At 35.8% G+C, this 19,083-nt stretch overlaps 1 long non-coding RNA gene and 3 other non-coding genes across 4 annotated transcripts; all 4 read right to left on the bottom strand.

Annotated features, from left to right (window-relative positions):
- Positions 1 to 6,801: 6,801 nt before the first annotated feature.
- LOC131181006 (uncharacterized) lies at positions 6,802 to 7,832 on the bottom strand. Its single transcript, XR_009149641.1, has 2 exons — positions 7,754 to 7,832; positions 6,802 to 7,519 (listed from the first exon to the last, which is right to left on the bottom strand). It is a non-coding gene; the product is annotated as an uncharacterized LOC131181006 (long non-coding RNA).
- Positions 7,833 to 8,510: 678 nt separating this feature from the next.
- On the bottom strand, positions 8,511 to 8,626 carry LOC131181288 (U5 spliceosomal RNA). Its single transcript, XR_009149914.1, has one exon. It is a non-coding gene; the product is annotated as a U5 spliceosomal RNA (small nuclear RNA).
- A 1,485-nt stretch (positions 8,627 to 10,111) lies between these two features.
- LOC131181134 (U2 spliceosomal RNA) lies at positions 10,112 to 10,307 on the bottom strand. The gene has a single exon (XR_009149762.1). It is a non-coding gene; the product is annotated as a U2 spliceosomal RNA (small nuclear RNA).
- Positions 10,308 to 16,969: 6,662 nt separating this feature from the next.
- On the bottom strand, positions 16,970 to 17,076 carry LOC131181166 (small nucleolar RNA R71). The gene has a single exon (XR_009149794.1). It is a non-coding gene; the product is annotated as a small nucleolar RNA R71 (small nucleolar RNA).
- Between the last annotated feature and the right edge of the window lie 2,007 nt (positions 17,077 to 19,083).

Genomic DNA, 19,083 nt, shown 5'->3' with positions numbered 1-19,083 from the left:
ATGGGCACACGTAAATGCCAGATTGTTCTCTCTAACAAACTTGTAACCATCCCTTTACAACTCAGCAAAACCGTTTTACTTATTTAATAATCTTCCCGCCAACATAACTTATCTAATCTCTACAGCCCCCCCTCAAGATGGAGATAGGGAAACCAATCCCATCTTGGATAAGAACTGATGGAAAAGAGATGAATTGAGGGGTTTGGTGAATAAATCTGCTAGTTGGGTTTTCGTACCAATATGTGAAGTGGAAATAAACTTGTTGAGGACCTGTTGTCGAACAATGTGGCAATCGATATCGACGTGCTTGGTACGTTCGTGAAATACCGGATTTTCAGAAATGTGAACTGCTGCTTTATTGTCACACATGAGAGGAATTGGTGAATGAAGGGAAATTTGTAAATCTCTTAATAAGTAGGAAAGCCATTGCAATTCACAAACTGTAGTTGCCATGCTGCGATATTCGGCTTCTGCCGAAGATTTGCTAACCGTAGCTTGCTTCTTTGTCTTCCATGAAATGAGAGAAGAACCAAAAAAAATGCAATACCCCGTAACAGATTTCCTTGTCATAGAACAGGTAGCCCAGTCAGCATCACAATAAGCACGTAATTGAAGCTCTGTTTTAGAAGGGAAGAACAACCCCTTGGCAGGAGTACCTTTCAAATATCGAAGCAAGGCCATGAGAGCATCCCAGTGTTGTTGACGAGGTTGTTGCAAAAATTGACTCAAATGTTGCACACTAAAAGAAATATCAGGACATGTTAAATGGAGATACAATAAACGTCCCACAATACGTCTATACTTTTCTGGATCACAATTAATGGTCCAGTGTCATCTAGCTTAAGAGACTTGGACATGGGAAATTCTTTAATCTTGGCATTAAGCATTCCAGCATCATGGAGAATGTCCAAGACTTATTTGTGCTGAGAAAGAAATAACCCATCACTAGAACGCGCAATTTTAACCCCAAGAAAATAACGAGCATGTCCCATGTCTTTGATAGTAAATGACGTGTGCAAATAGCGTTTGACATCAATAATATTGTTCTCATCTACTCCAGTAACTAATACATCATCAACGTAAACCAAGAGTGCAAGAAACTGAGTACCAGAACCATTAGTAAATAGGCAACTATCATGTGATGATTGAACAAAACCATAAGCTTGCAGTTTTGAAGTCAGCTCCTTGTTCCATTGTCGGCCTACTTGCTTAAGGCCATAGAGCAATTTTATCAATCAACATACTTGTCCAGGTTGTGCCTTATCATACCCCTCAAGGGGTTTCATATACAACTCTTCATCGATGAAACCATGGAGATAGGCATTGTTTATGTCAAGTTGGTGAATAGCCCATTCTTTAGCAGATGCAAGAGCAAGAAAAAGTCAAATGGTAACAGTTTTGGCTACTGGAGAAAAATTGGCAGTATAATCCAACCTCGACAATTGGTTATATCCTTTAGCTACTAAGCGAGCTTTGTACCGCTCAAATGTACCATTAGAATTGTATTTAACCTTGTAAATCCATTTGGATTCAATGGCTTTTTTATGAGGTGGTAAGGACGTAAGCTCCCAAGTAAGCTCTTTATTCATTGTCTCAACCCAATAAGGGTAATTCTTAGCCTGTTTATAATTGGTGGGTTCAGGAATCATAGAAACATTTACAAGGAAATTCATATAAGAGGGATCAAAAACAACAAAATTTGTGAAAGATGATAATGAAGACAGGGAAATATTACCTAGTGGAGGAAATGGTACCAATGAACTAGTAGCAGTTGATGAGCTGGAATCATGACATGAGGTATTAGGTTGGACGTGTGCCACAAAATCTTGAAGCCAAGATGGTTTTGTTATAGGTCTACCACTGCAATGAACAGGTGGTAGGGAAGGTAGCTGATTAACAGAATCAGGTTGTGGGATATGACACAGACTAGGAATTGAATGTGGGGATTTTGCAATGTTGGAAATGGAGTCTTGAGCAATATGTGGTGAGGACAATGCAGTTTGTTCATATGAAGACAATGTGTCAGGTTGTGGTAAAGGTATAAGGGGCTATACATGATCACTGGGCGAAAGACTGAGCGTGTGAGGTTGAGAGAAAGGAAAAATATTCTCTTTAAATGTAACGTCTCTGGTGGTGAAAATGGACTTGGTATGAAGATTATATAACTTATAGCCTTTTTGATGTGGGGAGTAACCCAGGAAAAGACAAGGATATGCTCTTGGGTCAAACTTTCTTTTATGAGGTAAAGTGTTGGTGGCAAAACACAAGCAACCGAAGGTTCTCATGAGTGAACAATCTGGAATCTTGTGATACAATAGCTCATAAGGAGATCGCTATCCTAAAATTTTCATGGGGAGCCTGTTAATAATGTAAGTTGCTGTGAGCAGAGACTCTCCCCAGAATTTAGATGGTATAGAAGACTGGAACATCAACGAACGAGCAACTTATAGCAGGTGACGATGCTTTCTTTTAACGATGCCATTCTGTTGTGGCGTATATGCACATGACCATTGGTGCATTATACCTCTGTTTTGGAATAATTGAGTGCATTCCTTATTGAGAAATTCATTGCCATTATCACTTCGTATGACCTTTATGGAAGTATCAAACTTATTAGCTATCATATTGAAGAAGACTTTGAGAGTAAAAGACACTTGGGTCTTATCTTGTAAAAGAAACGTCCATGTAGCTCGGCTATAATCATCTACAATTGTTAGCACAAAACATTCTCTAGATATTGAAGGTGTTCCATACGGTCCCCATAGATCAGTATGTATAAGTTGGAAAGGTTTATCAGCATCTGATGTACTTGTAGGAAAAGGAAGACACTGTTGCTTGGACACTTGACAAATGGCACAATCTGTGACTTGTGTTGCATGTGAAAGTTGGGAAATGTGAGAGATTGTAACACGTGAGGCATGACCCAATCTGTTATGCCATAATTGGCCATGAACAGGAGAGACTTTATTTATATCAACACAAAATGTGTTTGTTTTATTACAACTTTGGTCAGTACAGGTAGTAGGTATAGAAAAGTTTGAATCAGTATGATTGTTTGGTAGTTGAAAAGAAGACTTGTCCAACCTATATAACCCTCCTATCAATCTCTCAACAGCTACAACTTTCTTAGTCCATCTGTCCTGCAATAAACATTAGGTAGGAAAAAAAAATTACCACTATGTTAGATGAAGCTGTGAGTTTACCTACAGATAAAAGACCATTGAAAATTGAGAATACAAAACACATCTGTCAAGGAAAGGGTAGGGTGTAGAGCAATAGTACCTATTTGGCTGACACTTTGTTTTATGCCATCGGGTAAAGACACATAGGTTTGTTTATTTGCTGGTTGTGAGGATGTAAAACGTGTGTGATCATGGGTCATATGTGTGGAAGCTCCTGTATCTATGATCCAAGAACCATCCCAATTATATTAAGTACTAAGGAGGGAAAGATTGAGAGCCATACTTGCATATCCAAAACAATTCTGGGTAACATCTTCAACATTCATCTTGCATTTCATATACTTTGCGACTTCATTATGCATAGCGGTAGAAAACTCCTTTCCCCACTCTATTGTTGGCACATCTAATGGTGTTTCTTGAAGAGTCATATGAGCTTGCCCGTTTCCAAATTTTTTTTGTTTGAAATCACAAAACCAATCTAGATATCTATTAAATTTGAAGCAAGTTTCCCTTACATGTCCACTTTTATTGGAATAGTTGCAGAATCTATCATCCTTCTTATCTCCTTTACGAGTCTTACTACTTCCAGCATCCTTCTTCCCAAAATTACTTTTAGCCACCATAGCAACATTCTCATTCACCTGTGTCATGGAACCATGAACTTCTCGTTGTGTTTCAACACTCAAAGTCATGGAATAGGCTTTGTTAACATTCGGTAATGGATCTTGAATAAGAATCTGATTACGAACATGATCGTAATTCTCTCATAATCCCATCGAAAATTGTACAAGCTTATCACCTTCGTCCATATCAGCAATTGCCTTTACATCTCCACATTTACATCCATTACAGGTACATACAGGTGTGGGCCTTAAACAACTCAACTCATCCCATAGCCTCTTCAATTTTGTAAAATACACCATTAGTGACATACTCCCTTGAGTAAATGAAGCAATTTCACACTTGATATTGTATAAGAGAGGTCCATTATTAACACCAAATCTTTGTTCTAACTCATTCCAAAGATCCTTAGCAGATGGTGTATATATGAAAGATTCAACTAATTCCTTTGAAATAGATTTTAAGATCCAAGATATCACCATGTAATCTACACGCCTCCATTTCTCAAACAGATTGGAATTATCTGGTGGTTTTTCAACTTTCCAGTTATAAATCCAAATTTATCTTTGGCACATAACGCAATCACCATAGAACGACTCCAGGTTAAGTAGTTCATGCCGTTTAAAGGAACACTTACCAATGATAGACCTGGATTATCAGAATTCTGCAACTTCAATGCTTCATTGATGTACTGATCAGCCGCATCCCTTACTTAGCTAACGTTATCAGATTCCATATCATCAAGAACAAGGAAATTTTAGAAAGAAAAAGCCTCCTTAATCAGTTTGATCGAATTTAGTCTGCAGTGTGGCTAAAGAAAATTGTCATCTACACAGGAAAAGCAAGCTCTGATACCATGTAACAGTAAACAGAGAAAGAAAAAAATATATGGAGAAGAATCTAAAAACTGCTTTTATTAATCAGCTACATTTTGTATATATAAATGATGGGCACACGTAAATGCCAGATTGTTCTCTCTAACAAACTTATAACCATCCCTTTACAACTCAGCAAAATCGTTTTACTTATTTAATAATCTTCCTGCCAACATAACTTATCTAATCTCTACACAATCTCTTATGCTTCTTTTAAAGTTCTCTCATCCTTAGCAATTCTTGTTAATTAGTCGATGCGGGATACGAGAATTGTATTGGTTTTGCCTTCCTCCTTATAAAACAAACATATTGTCCTTCCAAGTCTTGACAGCTAAAAAATTCAATTACTTGGATCTAAAGGAGGCATATTATATGCTATGTGTGGAGAAAATTTTGTGCATTGTATGAACAAAAAAGAAAAAGGTGGACAAATCATCACTAGAGAATGACAGCTAAAAATAAGACGATAATTAAAATAATGATAATAACATAGAAGGAATAAGTCAAAGACACCACTGTCCAAAGCAAATAAACACTGCAGTCAATGAAGATGCCACAAATGGCCTGGTACAGGACCAAACCTCTCTCCAAGAGCTTGACTGCTCCAGCCCAGTTATCTTCATCTTCTTTACCTGCATTTTTTTCGTCCTCAATCTCCTCGGAGTCATTTCCGCTCTCACGAAACAATCGGGCAAGCACAATTGTTACATCAGTTAACAGGATTATGCAAAAAGGCCTTGAGGCAATGAAGCTATCTGAATTCACATTGACAAGAAAAGCTACAATGAGAGAACAAATAGCTCGCGTTCTCTCTGAAGCTATAATGCAGTAGTTTATCCTCTTGGAAGAGAACAATTTGGGCTAACTTGGTGCCTTTTGAACTGATGGTGTGATCTCAGAAGGCTGCGGCAGTTTGCTCAAGGTGTCAGGACTTGTCGCACTTTTCACCAAACCAGGTTCCGCTTGGTTTCCTCTATGAAAGTTTCTGGCCCCTGGATACTCATTGATGGTCCTGGTTTTCATGAATTTGAACCAGAGACATCATCTGTTTCCTCAGGACCAGCTGCAAACGCCATAAATGAATAAACCAACATGTTTTGTGATGACCATCAAATAGGATTAATTCTAAATCTAACAAATAATTGATGAATAGAAAAATAAAAGGTTTGAGGGCTCCTTTCAATTTTAAACAAGATCAAGAAAATTTCCCATTGACTTCATTTTTTGTTTCTCCAATGGAAAAATTATAAAATAATCAACATTTTCCATTAACGATATCTCAATAATGCAAATATAATTTATTCATAAAAAGAAATAATGCAAATATAAATTATCTTTAGCCCAACCTGTATCAATAACAGTCAATCAATCGGGGAAATAATAGTATTCTACTAATAAAGAGATTTGAGAAAATGGGTACCATTGATTTGAGCATTATCATTAGGAGAGAACACAAGTGATGGAGAAGATTCTGTGTGCGCATGTCGACGTTGACGTTGATTTGATGGTGATGCTAGCGACGGCGATGGACTGAGAGTACGGACTTGGCCGGTGATGAGAGCCAAGCGATCACTCCCTCTCTCCATAATTCTTCTTCTTCTTCGTTCTTGTCTGACATTGCTATCCATTTCTCTCTCTCTGTCTCTCTCGCCAAGCTCCCTCCGAATTCTGCCTCTCAAAAACGCCTATTTAGTTAGTTATTTCCGTTATATCAGAAACGGTGCCGTAATGGAAATTGCATTTTCAACATATATTCTTGCTTCTCTATTCTCTCATCTTTATACCTTCTCAATATTTAAGACTAAAATAGAATAAATAAAAAGCTCTATTACAGCGTGAATTTCCATGACAATTTTGGGTGCAATGTTGGAAGAATCCAAACAAGGGAGCAATGTTTGAAACGTTATGCCAGCAAAGCTTTCATCCTCCAAGCTGAAGATGCCACTATCACCAGGCCCAAAAGGAAAATAAGGTTCGTTCTCAATGTAATCGAACTTTATATATATGGGGATGGAAGAATCTAATAATTGGATATATTCTCAATCATTTGACTAAGCTAGACTAAACAATTTTGTACAGAAAATTTATATCCTTTTGTAAATAAAATTCGTAAGTTAATTAGATTTAGGCTCACCCCTAGGTTTGTAAATATTCAACTTGCAACACTTTTCACATATCCACAAAATCAGTATATCCTACATATCCCCAAATTCTCTCTCTTTCTCTCGATTTTCTCTTCTTCCCCTCTTTCTCAATTATCTTCTACCCAGGTGTCCTTTCTTTTCTTCCCTTTTCTCTTTTTTTTTTTATTTTTTTTTATTCTCAAGATAACGGTGCTTACTCCTGAATAACTTTCTGAAGTTGCTTGTTTCCAGTTTGAAGCTCTCTTCTGCAATGCATGCAAACCATCTGCTTACCCGTTTGAAGGCACTCAACTGTGATGGCTATAAATTTTTATGCTAATGCTGGAAGTGCAAATGTTAGTCAATCAAAATAGAGTTTCAGAAATTGGTTTTCGCCATTGTTTGTTTGTTCGCATTGTGAACCAGAAGGTAACATGACAAATTTAGCAAGCATTTCTTCATAATTCTTCATTTTCCTTACTTGTCCATGAAATCCTCTTAGTCATTTGCGACTTCCTGATGGTTCTGGATTGTAACAGATGCTTAGAAATGCCCCATGTGTGGTGGGAATTCTAGTAGATAGATGTATTGGATTAGCAAAGAAAATATCATCAACACCAAGATCCTTCCACGCAGCAGTCATCTTCATTGGAGACACAGAGGCTATGCAGGTCGCATTGTGCAGCATACAGGAGTAAAGCTCACAATGAGAAGATTCCTGCTTGACGAAAATGAACAGAAATGCAAATCAGCAATGAGAACATAAACTGTGTTTGCTCCATTCCCGTTGCAGCTTGACAGTTGGTGATCATCATTCACTGGTGCTTATCCAATGTGCAGATAACATAAAAATTACTTTGGAAATAATGATGATAGGGGCCGCGCGAACACGGGCCCACTACCCCAAATCATGATGTAGACTCTTCCACTTAGGGCAAACGAGGCCACCTACCTATGCCATGAGTCTTCTTGATCACCATTTGACTCCGTCCAGTTAAATATGTTGCAATTGGCCATTAACTTCCTATTTATATGTTCTGTTCGTTTCTCAGCTTTCATAACTATTTGATGTGGGATTAATGCCATGTATGAAGAAGAGAGGAGGAGAGAGTTTGCGCAGCTTTAATTATCTTGTGAAGATGTTCAGTGCTCATCCTTGCCATTGTGAACTGTCGCTATGGAAAAACAATTATCGGGGATTGTTCATGCTAAATATATCATTGCTCCTTCAAGTAGTAACAGATAGGAAAAGAGAACTTTTTATTTTTATAATGAGGAATGGTATGAAATTCATGTATTGAAGTATTTCAATTATTTTTTTGAAAATGCATAAACATGTATTATAACTGAATAATGGAATCAAACGAATAAAATTTTGTTAACTTCGTCTACTTGGGTTTATTTTTTATTAATAATTCTTTTTTTATTATTGTTTAATGATTTGGTAATTATTATAAATTTAATTTTTATTAATTAATATATTAATTATAATTTTATTAATAATATATTATTTATTATTTTTTATAATTTTAATACTAAATCATATTTATTATTTTTATAAATAAAAAAGATTATTAATATTTTATTAATTAATATATATATATATATATATATATATATATATATATATATATATATATATATATATATATATCATGGCATTTTTGTAATCCCGTTTATGAAATAAAATTATACTAGTGTTGTTGGCTGTGCTCTAATGAGATCAGCCATCCAAAAATAAACGTAAGCCATTATTAATAGTAAGCACACGGTATTCTTTAGTAAAAGGCGAAAGAATAGTTCGCTTTGTGCTTACTACATGGTTCCATAAAATGTCATTTCAATAGCTGCTAGCTATATAGGAAGTTTGGTGTCATGTGAATTAGTTTTCAAAAGATGTGGGATTGCAACATCATTCTACATTATATTTAACAAGCAATATGCAGCAATCAGTTTTTGGATAGAGAAAGACAGCCAAGCCCTTCTCTTCTAATCCTTAATAATCTAGAGAACAGAGGAAAGCAGTGGACTAGCTTAGTAGCCTGCTATATGCGTCTGATAGTCAAAGTTGCACCCAATCATCAGGATCAATGACTCTCGGGAAAACTACATCAGTTGGTTTATATGCCCCTGATATGGTTGAACTTATAGAGTAAATAGTGCAATCGATTGCTGGAATGGACAATAACAATTACTGATAAGGAAGTAACAGATATGAGAGATCAGATTCAGATCACCCGGAGACAATCCAAGCTTATGCAAATGAAAATGGGGGTGGCATCACTTTCGAAAGAATGTTTTCCCTTTCATCTTTCACTAATATGACCCGAGACATTTTGCCTTTGAGCAGAGTAGTTGGTCTTGTTGATCATCTTGTCATTTTACAAGAACCCGAATGCGGATGGAACATTAGATGGGGATCATCCTGGGCTTTAGTATGTGAACCAGAAGTTGACAAATTTAGCAAGCAATGCTTCATCATTCTTCATTTTCCTTACTTGTCCATGAAATCCACTAGCAAGTTCAAAATTATCATTTGCAAATCCAATTTGTGACTTCCTGATGGTTCAGGATTGAACAAATGCTTAGAAATGCCCCATGTTCAAGACAGAGGTATTGGATTAGCAGAGAAAATATCAACACCACCAAGATGCTTCCATATAGCATTCATGTTCATTGGAGACAAAGATGACAGAGAACCACTAGCCTATGCAGGAAGCTCACAGAGAAGATTCCTGCTTGATGATAATTCGGAAAACAACAGAAGAGCTGGAAATTACAGATCATGCAGAGCAGGAAGCAAAAATGATGCTGCTTTCAGGAGGGCACGTTCGAATATTGGGAAGCACCTGGTCTATTCAACTAAGACCTAAGCAACTCTGAAATCATTGGAAGGGCAATATGCATTAGGGGGAAGAAGGGAAGGTAGTTCAAAGAATTTAGGTAGGGAAGAACTAGGGGTTACTTGTAGAATACCGTTGGCAGGTATTTACGTTCACTATATTCCTTAGAGCCAAATTCCATGTTTACTTCAAATCAAGAAAACAGAAGTTTGAAGGAAATTTACACAAATTAAATATCATCATTTGAGATTAAGTGAATCTATAATATATCACTTTTTCTAAAATTATTTAAATATTCATTAATTAATTTAAATATTCTTGAAATACTATTTGCTGATTTTACCAGTAAAAAAAAATGTTTAGAGCAATAATTGAATTCAAAATTCTAACAAAAATCTTATCAACTTTGGAGCCCCTTATTAACTCTTCATTTAGTATTTTGTAGAAGTTTTCCGTAACTAGAATTAGTGGGGCGCGCCAGGCCCTTGCAATAGTGCAACGCAAGGGCGACGCTCGAGAGCCCTAGTAGCAAGCTACTATAATGTGCCCTCCCCCTAGAAAAATTAATTTAATATCATGTGAGCCGATGGCCCACGTATCAGATATTAAACTGATAAGAACAGATACTACACTTGATCTTAGCCAAAAGGCCGAGAAAGGTATGCTTAAACTAATCTCTCATGCTTCTTTTAAAGCTCCCTCAGCCTTGGCAACTCCTGTTAATTTGTCAATGTGGGATACGTGAACTGTGTTGGCTTTAGCTCCCTCGACACAAAACAAACATATTTGTCCTTCCAAGTCTTGAAAGCTAAAGAGTTCAATTAGTTGTATCTGAAGGAGGCATATTATATGCTATGTGTGTGATTAACTTGGAGAAAATTTTATACATTGTATGACCAAACAAGAAATAGCTGTACAAATCATCACAAATTTCAACTTTTGCCTTAAATTATCTTAATTTCCTAATGATTTGTGTAGGACTTGTCAAAGTGCATTTACCGATTGAATTTTCATTTTGCTGCTGATTAACATTTTACTGAATAAGATTCACAATGCCTACCAATTGCAGAAATATCACTAAAGAACGACAGCTAGAAAATAACCAAGCCAATAGGTGCGTATATTATTTCCATTTTTAATATCTAACATCAAAACGACAATTATGACAGAGTTAAATATACAGTTTTACATAAACTTGAAATTACGTGCAATATTTTCTTTCGAAATTAAGTTAGATTGAACTCCACACTATAAAATCAAATAACCTTCGTTATGTAACGTAATGGTTGTTATTTTACAGGTTTTAAAGGATGTTGTTACCTGTTAGATCGTTATTTACCGGCCTATTTTGATTTGTACAATAACGGCCGTTACCATTGTTAAATAACGGTAACGGCCGTTAAATAACGGTAACGGCCGTTAAATAACAGTAACGGCTGTTACCAATGTGGCAAAATTTGTGGGCTGGTGGGGGGCAAAAATCACGTGATTTTATCAGTCTAAAATAGTCCAAAAACCACCTTATTTCAGTCTAAAATAGCAGAGAATAATCCAGAGTAATGATTTAGTCCAAACTCACTTTTTTATTTTCAAATAATGCTCTATTCTTGTAATACCCCTAATTTTTAAATTACTTATTTTATAGGTAAATATTAATATTTTATTTTATTAAAATTTTAGGAAATTATTTGAAATTTTTAGAATTTTAGGAATCAGGTTTGATTTTTCAAAATCAATAAATTTTGTTAATTTTTACAAATTAATTTAAAGACCACGTGGCAAAACTAAAAATATAATTAGGCTCTACAAATTTTTTTGAATTTTCTGAAATTTTTTTGAAACTTTTGGGTCTCGTTTTTTGTCCCAAGGCAGAGTAAAAATTTAATTTTTGGTATTTTGAATCTGACCGGTTGAATCGAACTGGACCGGGTCGGACAGGCCTAATCATACCGACCCTCTCCTTTTTCCTCCCCTCCTGCGTCGCGCCTGACACCCTTCCCTTCCCTCTCCATTTTCTCTCTCCTCCCTCCTTCCCTTGTCGGCCAGCTGCCACCCCTCCCTCCTCAGCTCACCGGCGCATCTCCAGAGACCTCCCCCACCCCGACCATCTCTCCTATGGCTGGAAAAGCTCGCGCGAAGCTCCTTCAACACGCCGCGCGACTTCTCGTTTTCCCGGCCAAAATTCTGTCGATCCTGCTACTAATTAGACTGGGTCTTATCCCAAAACTCATCTATACCTCACGAACTTTCCACAGAAACCGAACTTTCCACAGAAACTAAGAATACCCAGATCCATTGAGCAGTTTGTTCAATTTTTGCCCAGAATGTTTTTACTCATTTTGATTTTTGGGCTAGATTTCTCGCAAACCGTGAACCCAATGAAAAATCTGAAAGTACCAGAGTGCTCCCCTCGATGAGAGCTTAGCGACAATACCCATTTCAAAATTTTACGACACTGTTTTCGATGGGTCCCACTGAATTTCGTAGTATTTTTTCAGGTATTAAATGAGCTTAATAAATTTCGTAAAAATTATGTACTTACCCCGTGTTATGGGCTTTACGTATTAAATGAGCTTAATAAATTTCGTAAAAATTATGTACTTACCCCGTGTTATGGGCTTTACGTAGGTACATTCGATTAGCGGAAATTTGACTATCAATCGGGTCTGCACATTTGGGCTGGACAGATAGACAGCCGAAGCTATTTCAGAATTAGGTCAAGATTATAGGCTATTACACCATTTTCAGACGTTTCGGATACATTTCTAGTATCAAAATTGGCGTAGGTAAGCTCGAACCCTAAGTTCCCTTAATTTTTTAGTTTCAAGTTTGGATTAAAAATCCATAAAATATTCGTGGGTAGTTAAAAAATTATAATTCCTTTTGTATTGGCTTAGTAATATTGCTAAGGATCTCAGGGAAAAATTTTATAATTTTTAGAGCTCATTTGGGTAGTTTTTGCTAAAAGTGTTAGTTGTATGGACTAAATTATAATTTTTCAAAATTGTGGTTGTTGACTGTTAGATGGGCCCAGGAGGGGCCATGTGATTTGATTGAGATATGGTTGTGTGACTTGTAGATATAGAAGTATATTTTGAGCCCTTCTGCAGGTGGGGTATGTTCTAGTTATAGAGAAAACTCTGTCGGATTTTCGGCACAACTTAGGGTGTCTTTGATTTTTTTTTAAGCTTGTATTGAGTCAATCATATTAAATAATTGTAATGTAATTATCAGGTGAGCCAGGACAGCCTTCCTCCTCCTCCCAGCCACCACAGTGACCTCAGTTTAAGTCAGTGAGTAAAATATTGATTTTAATCATAATTTCAATATTATTATATATTCAGGCATGCCTATGTATTACTTATAAATATATATGTATATAGTTAAATACTAGGCATATTTTATATTGAATCTTTTATTCGATAAAATATTGTGAATGTCGTTTTATGGTAATTTAGAGCAATGTGCGTGTGTTGGCATGCGTGTGGTGTGTGATATTGGATGTGGACAAGATGGGTAGACGTGACTGGAGCTTGACTTGATGAGACCCGATCCTTTTATAGATAAGTAGGGGTAGGCACGGCTCGAGATGATCTCGTTGGCCCCCGCATTTGATCTATTAAGAGAAAGTCTGGCTTGAGATGTACTCGCTGGCAGAGGTTGGATTAAGAGAGTTGTATAGGGGATCAACTCCTATATATATACTGTTTGAATATTATAAGGGTGTGTGAGTACTCCAAATTACCTTTTTGTTACTTACAATGTGAATTGTATGAAAACTATGAAGGTGTTGCATTCCACTCTTTAGAATGCATTAGCTTTAGATAACTATAGAAATTATACTTAAAATCAGTATTTTACTCTCTGAATCTAACGTTCACTCCTATTTACCTTATTTTTCTAGAATACAAGAGATTTCTTGATGAGCTCTAACCTACCTCTCTCTTTCGCAGGTCATTTAGTAATATCTATTATGTTTTGTATAACTTTACTAAATTCTATAACTCTGCATGTGTTAGAAGTATTTTATTTGATTTGAGTCTATAATATAATGTCATGTTGGATATGCAAATCTATTAAATGCATGTATGATTGAATTGGATGAGAAAGCTAAGCTCCCATTTGATTTTATGACAAGATGAGTAGCTTACAGGTCGGGTGAGTCAAAAACTCCCTGTTGGATGGTCCATGTTATGGCCAAACTCTGTCTGGTTGATTTTTTGAAATGGGGCTCAATATGGGCCTTATAATTAGGTTAAGGAATAGTTAGACTTACTACTGGTCTCGGGGGCTCTAGGTTGACCCAGGTCCTAGTGCCGGTCCGGCCCATAGGTTAGGTCGTGACAATTCTCTAGTCTCCACCTTCATAACTCATTTTTCTCTTACTTGGAAACAAAAGACAGCAGTAAACAGCCCCCTATTGAGTGTTCTAAATTTGTTCTTGCAAATAAAAGGCCTTAACATTCTCTATTCTCTACTCTACTACAAGTTCTACAACCTTGCAAGTTGCAACGTCTTAAAACTGTGAGTGTTCTTTATTTTTTTGGTATTTATGTCAATTATTTACTGATTTTTTTTCTTTTTTTTTGCATATTTATTGTTGAAAATTGTTGTTAATGTTAGATTTATTGTTAAACTTATAGTTTATGTGCATTTTTTCTAATGTTGATTTATTTTTCTAAAAAACAAGTATATAATTGTTATTTGTTGCTTCTTAAAACATTTTTAGAATTAATTTTATTAAAATAATTATTAATTACAAGATAACATCAAATACAATTTTAATTAATTTTTTAGATATTTCCTATTTGCTAAAACTAAGTATAAGTGTAAATGTTGAAAAAGTCAAGACTATCAAGAACCTCATAAACATCCATTTTGGTGGTAAGAAGGTTAGTTATTTACAATTTATATAATTATTTTAGGTCTAAATTAGTTAATGTTAATGATTGATGCATGCATTTTAGATCATCATTTAGGAGTAATTTTTGCACATAATTTACCCTTATTCATAGCTATTATTTTAGATATTAGTATATATTTAGTCAATTTTACAATTTTCACATTTCTTAGTTTAATTTTTGGAATTTATTTGTTTTGTAGGTTAAATCTGGAGAAATTTGATGTATTTTGATCAGAGTAGCCATTTGGAGGAGATTAAAATCGAATTGCAAAAATTTTGAAGTTGAAAAAAAAAAAAAATAAAAAAAATGGCCGAGAGCGACACAACCTGCAGCACAACCGAATTAGCTCATGTCGCAGGTTGTGTAGATCGTCAGATATTCACGCCGAGAGCGACACAACCCGCAACACAACTGACTCGGCTTATGTCGTTTTTACTGGAAAATTTTTGACGTGGCATTTCCGTTACTCCAGCCTTTTTACCTCACTTTCTCTGGATCCTTCCCCCTTTTACCCATTCTAGAACAGTCCCCTTGCCTATATAAAGTGCCCTTTATCACTTTCTTTCCATAGAGAGCAAGGGAGGCATTTTTAGAAAGATAGAAAGAGGGAAAGGGAGGAGCATCTTCTGCATCTTTTCCAGCACTGCAGATCATGTTTTCAGACTTTTGTGCAGCAGAATCTCTTGCAAATTTCTTTGGGTTTTTCTACCCTTTTAGCTTACATTTCCATTATTTCTTCATTTCTTCATTTGGGTTTGTCTTTAAACAATGATTTGTGAGTAGTTTATTGAGATTCTAGAGATGGGTTTGTAAATATTGATTTGTTTTGTGGTTTTGAACTGATTTAGCCATTTAAATGAAGATTGTTATATTTTGATTTATTGCTTGTGTGCTTATTACCTTGCTTGATGAATGGGCCCTCATTAAGTTAAGTTTTAATCCTTAATAGATGGACTGAAAAGTGAATATTGGGGATGGATAATCTTGCAATAAACTTTATTTTCTTGGTGTTAGAAATAAGCTAAGAAGATTAAGGGAACTTTCCAAAATCAATTAGAGCATTAATTGGGTTTTTGTTAGATTTGAAATACCGTGAAAACAGGTATTGATTTAATTAAAACCAATTTTGAGATGCTTGAAAAAGGTTTCAAAAATTTAAGAATTGATTTCCCTCAAAATTGCAATTCTCATGTGTTTGGCTAAATTAGGGAAAAATCACATGCAAACAATATTGAAAATCCAATCTCTAGAATCAATTTATTTTTCATTGAAATTAGATATAAATCCTCCAAACCTCATAAATAGCAATTTAAATTTAAATCCAATTTAAATCCAATTTCTATAATCACTTTATTTTTATTTTTATTGAATTTAGATTTAATTCCTCTCAATTTCATAAATAGATATTTCAAATTAATTTTTGGGTAATCTAGTTTAATTAATTTTAGTTAATTGATTGATCTAGTTTTAATTCCTCAAATACCAATTTTAATTCCAAATTTCATTTTACATCTTTAATTTTTGTCTTAATTTTAATTTTTAGATTTTATTTTTAATATCTTTTAATTTTTGTCATTCTAATTTGCTTATACTTTTATTTCCAATTTAAGCACAATTCCCTGTGGGATCGATATCAATTTTTAAAACTATACTACTGTGACCCGTGCACTTGCGGACACACCGTATCAAGTTTTTGGCGCCGTTGCCGGGGAATTGTTTGTTTTAAGTTGGATTTTAATTGTTTTAAGCTAATTAGAATTTTTATTTTCTTTTATTTTCACTATTGTTCCTTGTGTTTTTCAGGTACTTTTCTTGTTTATGAGACGATCGAAAAGCACAAGTGACACTGAATTGTTGTTCAATCCTGAAATTGAAAAATTCTGTCGAGCCAACAAAAAGGAATACAAAAGAAGAAAAGAAGCAGAAAAAGAAGAACAACAAATATTTGAGCAAGAGGAGACAATAGAAAATATGGAGAATCAAAATAGAGCTATTGGTGGAGATAATGGAGGAAACGAGCAAAACGGGCAAAATGCAGTTGCTAATCAAAATGATCCTCAAAGAAGATCCATGTTAGACTATGCTTTTCCTAGATGTACTGATGTGAGAGATAATAGACCTATTATTGGAGCTAATCAATTTGAATTAAAAACTGGTCTTATTCAAATGGTTCAGAATTCACAATTTGGAGGTAGCCCACTTGAAAATCCTCATTCTCATTTGAAGAAATTTTTGATGATATGTGGTACACAAAGACAACCTGGAGTTTCTGATGAAGTTATTCGGCTCACCTTATTTCCATTCTCTCTTCGGGATTCAGCATTGGAGTGGTATGATTCACTTCCACAAGCTATTATAGCTACTTGGGAGCAGCTATCTCAAGCTTTTCTATCTCAATTCTTCCCACCTGGGAAAACTACTCATTTGAGGAATTTGATGGTAGCTTTTAAACCAAGAGATGATGAAACTTTGTATGAATCTTGGATGAGATTTAAGGAGCTTGAAAGGCAATGTCCTCATCATGAAATACCGAAATGGATGATTGTTCAGAATTTCTACACCAGAGTTACTCCAGCCATAAGAAACACAATTGATTCACAAGCAGGAGGAGATTTCATGAGAATGACAAGTGAAGAATGCTATGATCTATTAGAGAAGATTGCTCATAATACCCATTTATGGGGAAATCCTAGAGCACTTGAGCCAAAGAAAGCTGGGATCTATGAACTTGACTCAGTTAACTACATGAATGCAAAATTTGATCAGTTGACTCAGCTTCTTAGTGATTTTTGCACAAAGGCAACAACCTCAACTCCTACAACTATGCAACAAGTTGCCTTCACAAATGGAACTCAAAGTTGTGGAGTTGATTATTCTTCTTATAGTGATGATTATTTGCAGGAGCAAGCTGCTTATGCAGGAGGTTATCAACAGAAACCTATGGGAAATGCTTACTCTAATGTGAACAACTCAACATGGAGACCACAAGCAACTTTTGCTCAACAAGGCCAAAGCTCAAATTATGCTCATAACCAGCAGTTTATGCAGCAAAATAGGCCTCAATTTCAGTCTCAATTTCAGCCTACAAGGCAGCCACAACCTGGATATCAAGCAAGAGCACAACAATCCCTTCCATCCCATGAACCGAAGCCATCTTTGGAGAACATGATGGAGAAATTTTTTGCTGAACAAAGCAAGATGAATAGCAAATTGGAGGAAGAAATGCAACACATGAGACAAACCATGGATCAATTACAAGTCCACAACCGCATGTTGGAGACTCAATTGGCGCAACAAGCAAGCTCATCAGGAAGCAATTCCTATGGGAAACTACCTAGCCAACCACAAAACCCTCATGAACAATGTAAGGCTGTAACCTTGAGAAGTGGTAAAAAAGTTGTCAAGAGAGTGAAAACAAGAGAGAAGAAAAAGAGAGCACAAAAGAAGAAAATTCAGTCGAGAGCAAGAAAAATGAAAAAGAAGAAGAAAGCAAAAGTGAGCAAGATGAGGGAGAGAAACCATACATCCCACCTGAACCTTACAAGCCCACCCTTCCCTACCCTCAAAGATTCATCAAGCATAAGCTAGACAAACAATTTGGCAAATTCCTTGAAGTGCTAAAGAAGTTGTATATCAATGTGCCATTCACTGAGGCACTATCCCAAATGCCAAGTTATGCCAAGTTTTTGAAGGAGATTCTTTCCAACAAGAGAAGACTAGAAGATTATGACACCATCAATTTGGGAGAGCAATGCAGTGCTATAATTTAGAAAAAGTTACCTCCCAAACTCAAAGATCCGGGTGTGTTTTCCATCCCTTGTCATATTGGTGATAATTGTGTGGCAAATGCTTTATGTGACCTTGGAGCTAGCGTCAGCCTAATGCCTCTTTCAATATATGAGAAGTTGAATATGGGAGAGTTGAAGCCCACAAACATGTATCTTTCATTGGCTGACCGTTCAATTAAGTATCCGGAAGGCATTCTTGAAAATGTGCCTATCAAGGTTGGGAAATTTTACATTCCGGTGGACTTTGTCATTTTGGATATGGAAGAAGACACAAAAGTTCCTATCTTATTGGGAAGACCCTTTTTGGCAACAGCTGGTGCATTAATTGATGTAAAGGGTGAGCAATTGACACTTAGAGTGGGAGATGATCAAATGATATTCAACATCAATCCAGCCATGAAAAGGAAACATGAAGAAGTTGAGTCTTGTTTGCGGGTAGACATTATTGATGAGATTGTTCAAGAGCATTTCAGACAAAGCTATCGACAAGACCCACTTGAAAATTGCTTAGTCCATGGTGGGAGCATTGATGATGATAATCACAACATGGCTATTTTTGCGCAATACTTGGAAAGCTCTCCACCACATCCTGAAGCCACAATTTTTCAACTTGAAGGAGTGCAAAATTTGGAGATCAAACCACCATCATTAAAGGTAGAGGATGCCCCAAAGGTAGATCTTAAACCTCTTCCTTACAACCTCAGGTATGCTTTTCTTGGACCCAATGAAACATATCCTGTTATAATT

Source organism: Hevea brasiliensis, chromosome 6, assembly GCF_030052815.1.
Source record: "Hevea brasiliensis isolate MT/VB/25A 57/8 chromosome 6, ASM3005281v1, whole genome shotgun sequence".
NCBI classification, from domain to species: domain Eukaryota; kingdom Viridiplantae; phylum Streptophyta; class Magnoliopsida; order Malpighiales; family Euphorbiaceae; genus Hevea; species Hevea brasiliensis.
This window is presented reverse-complemented; position numbering and strand designations above follow the sequence as displayed.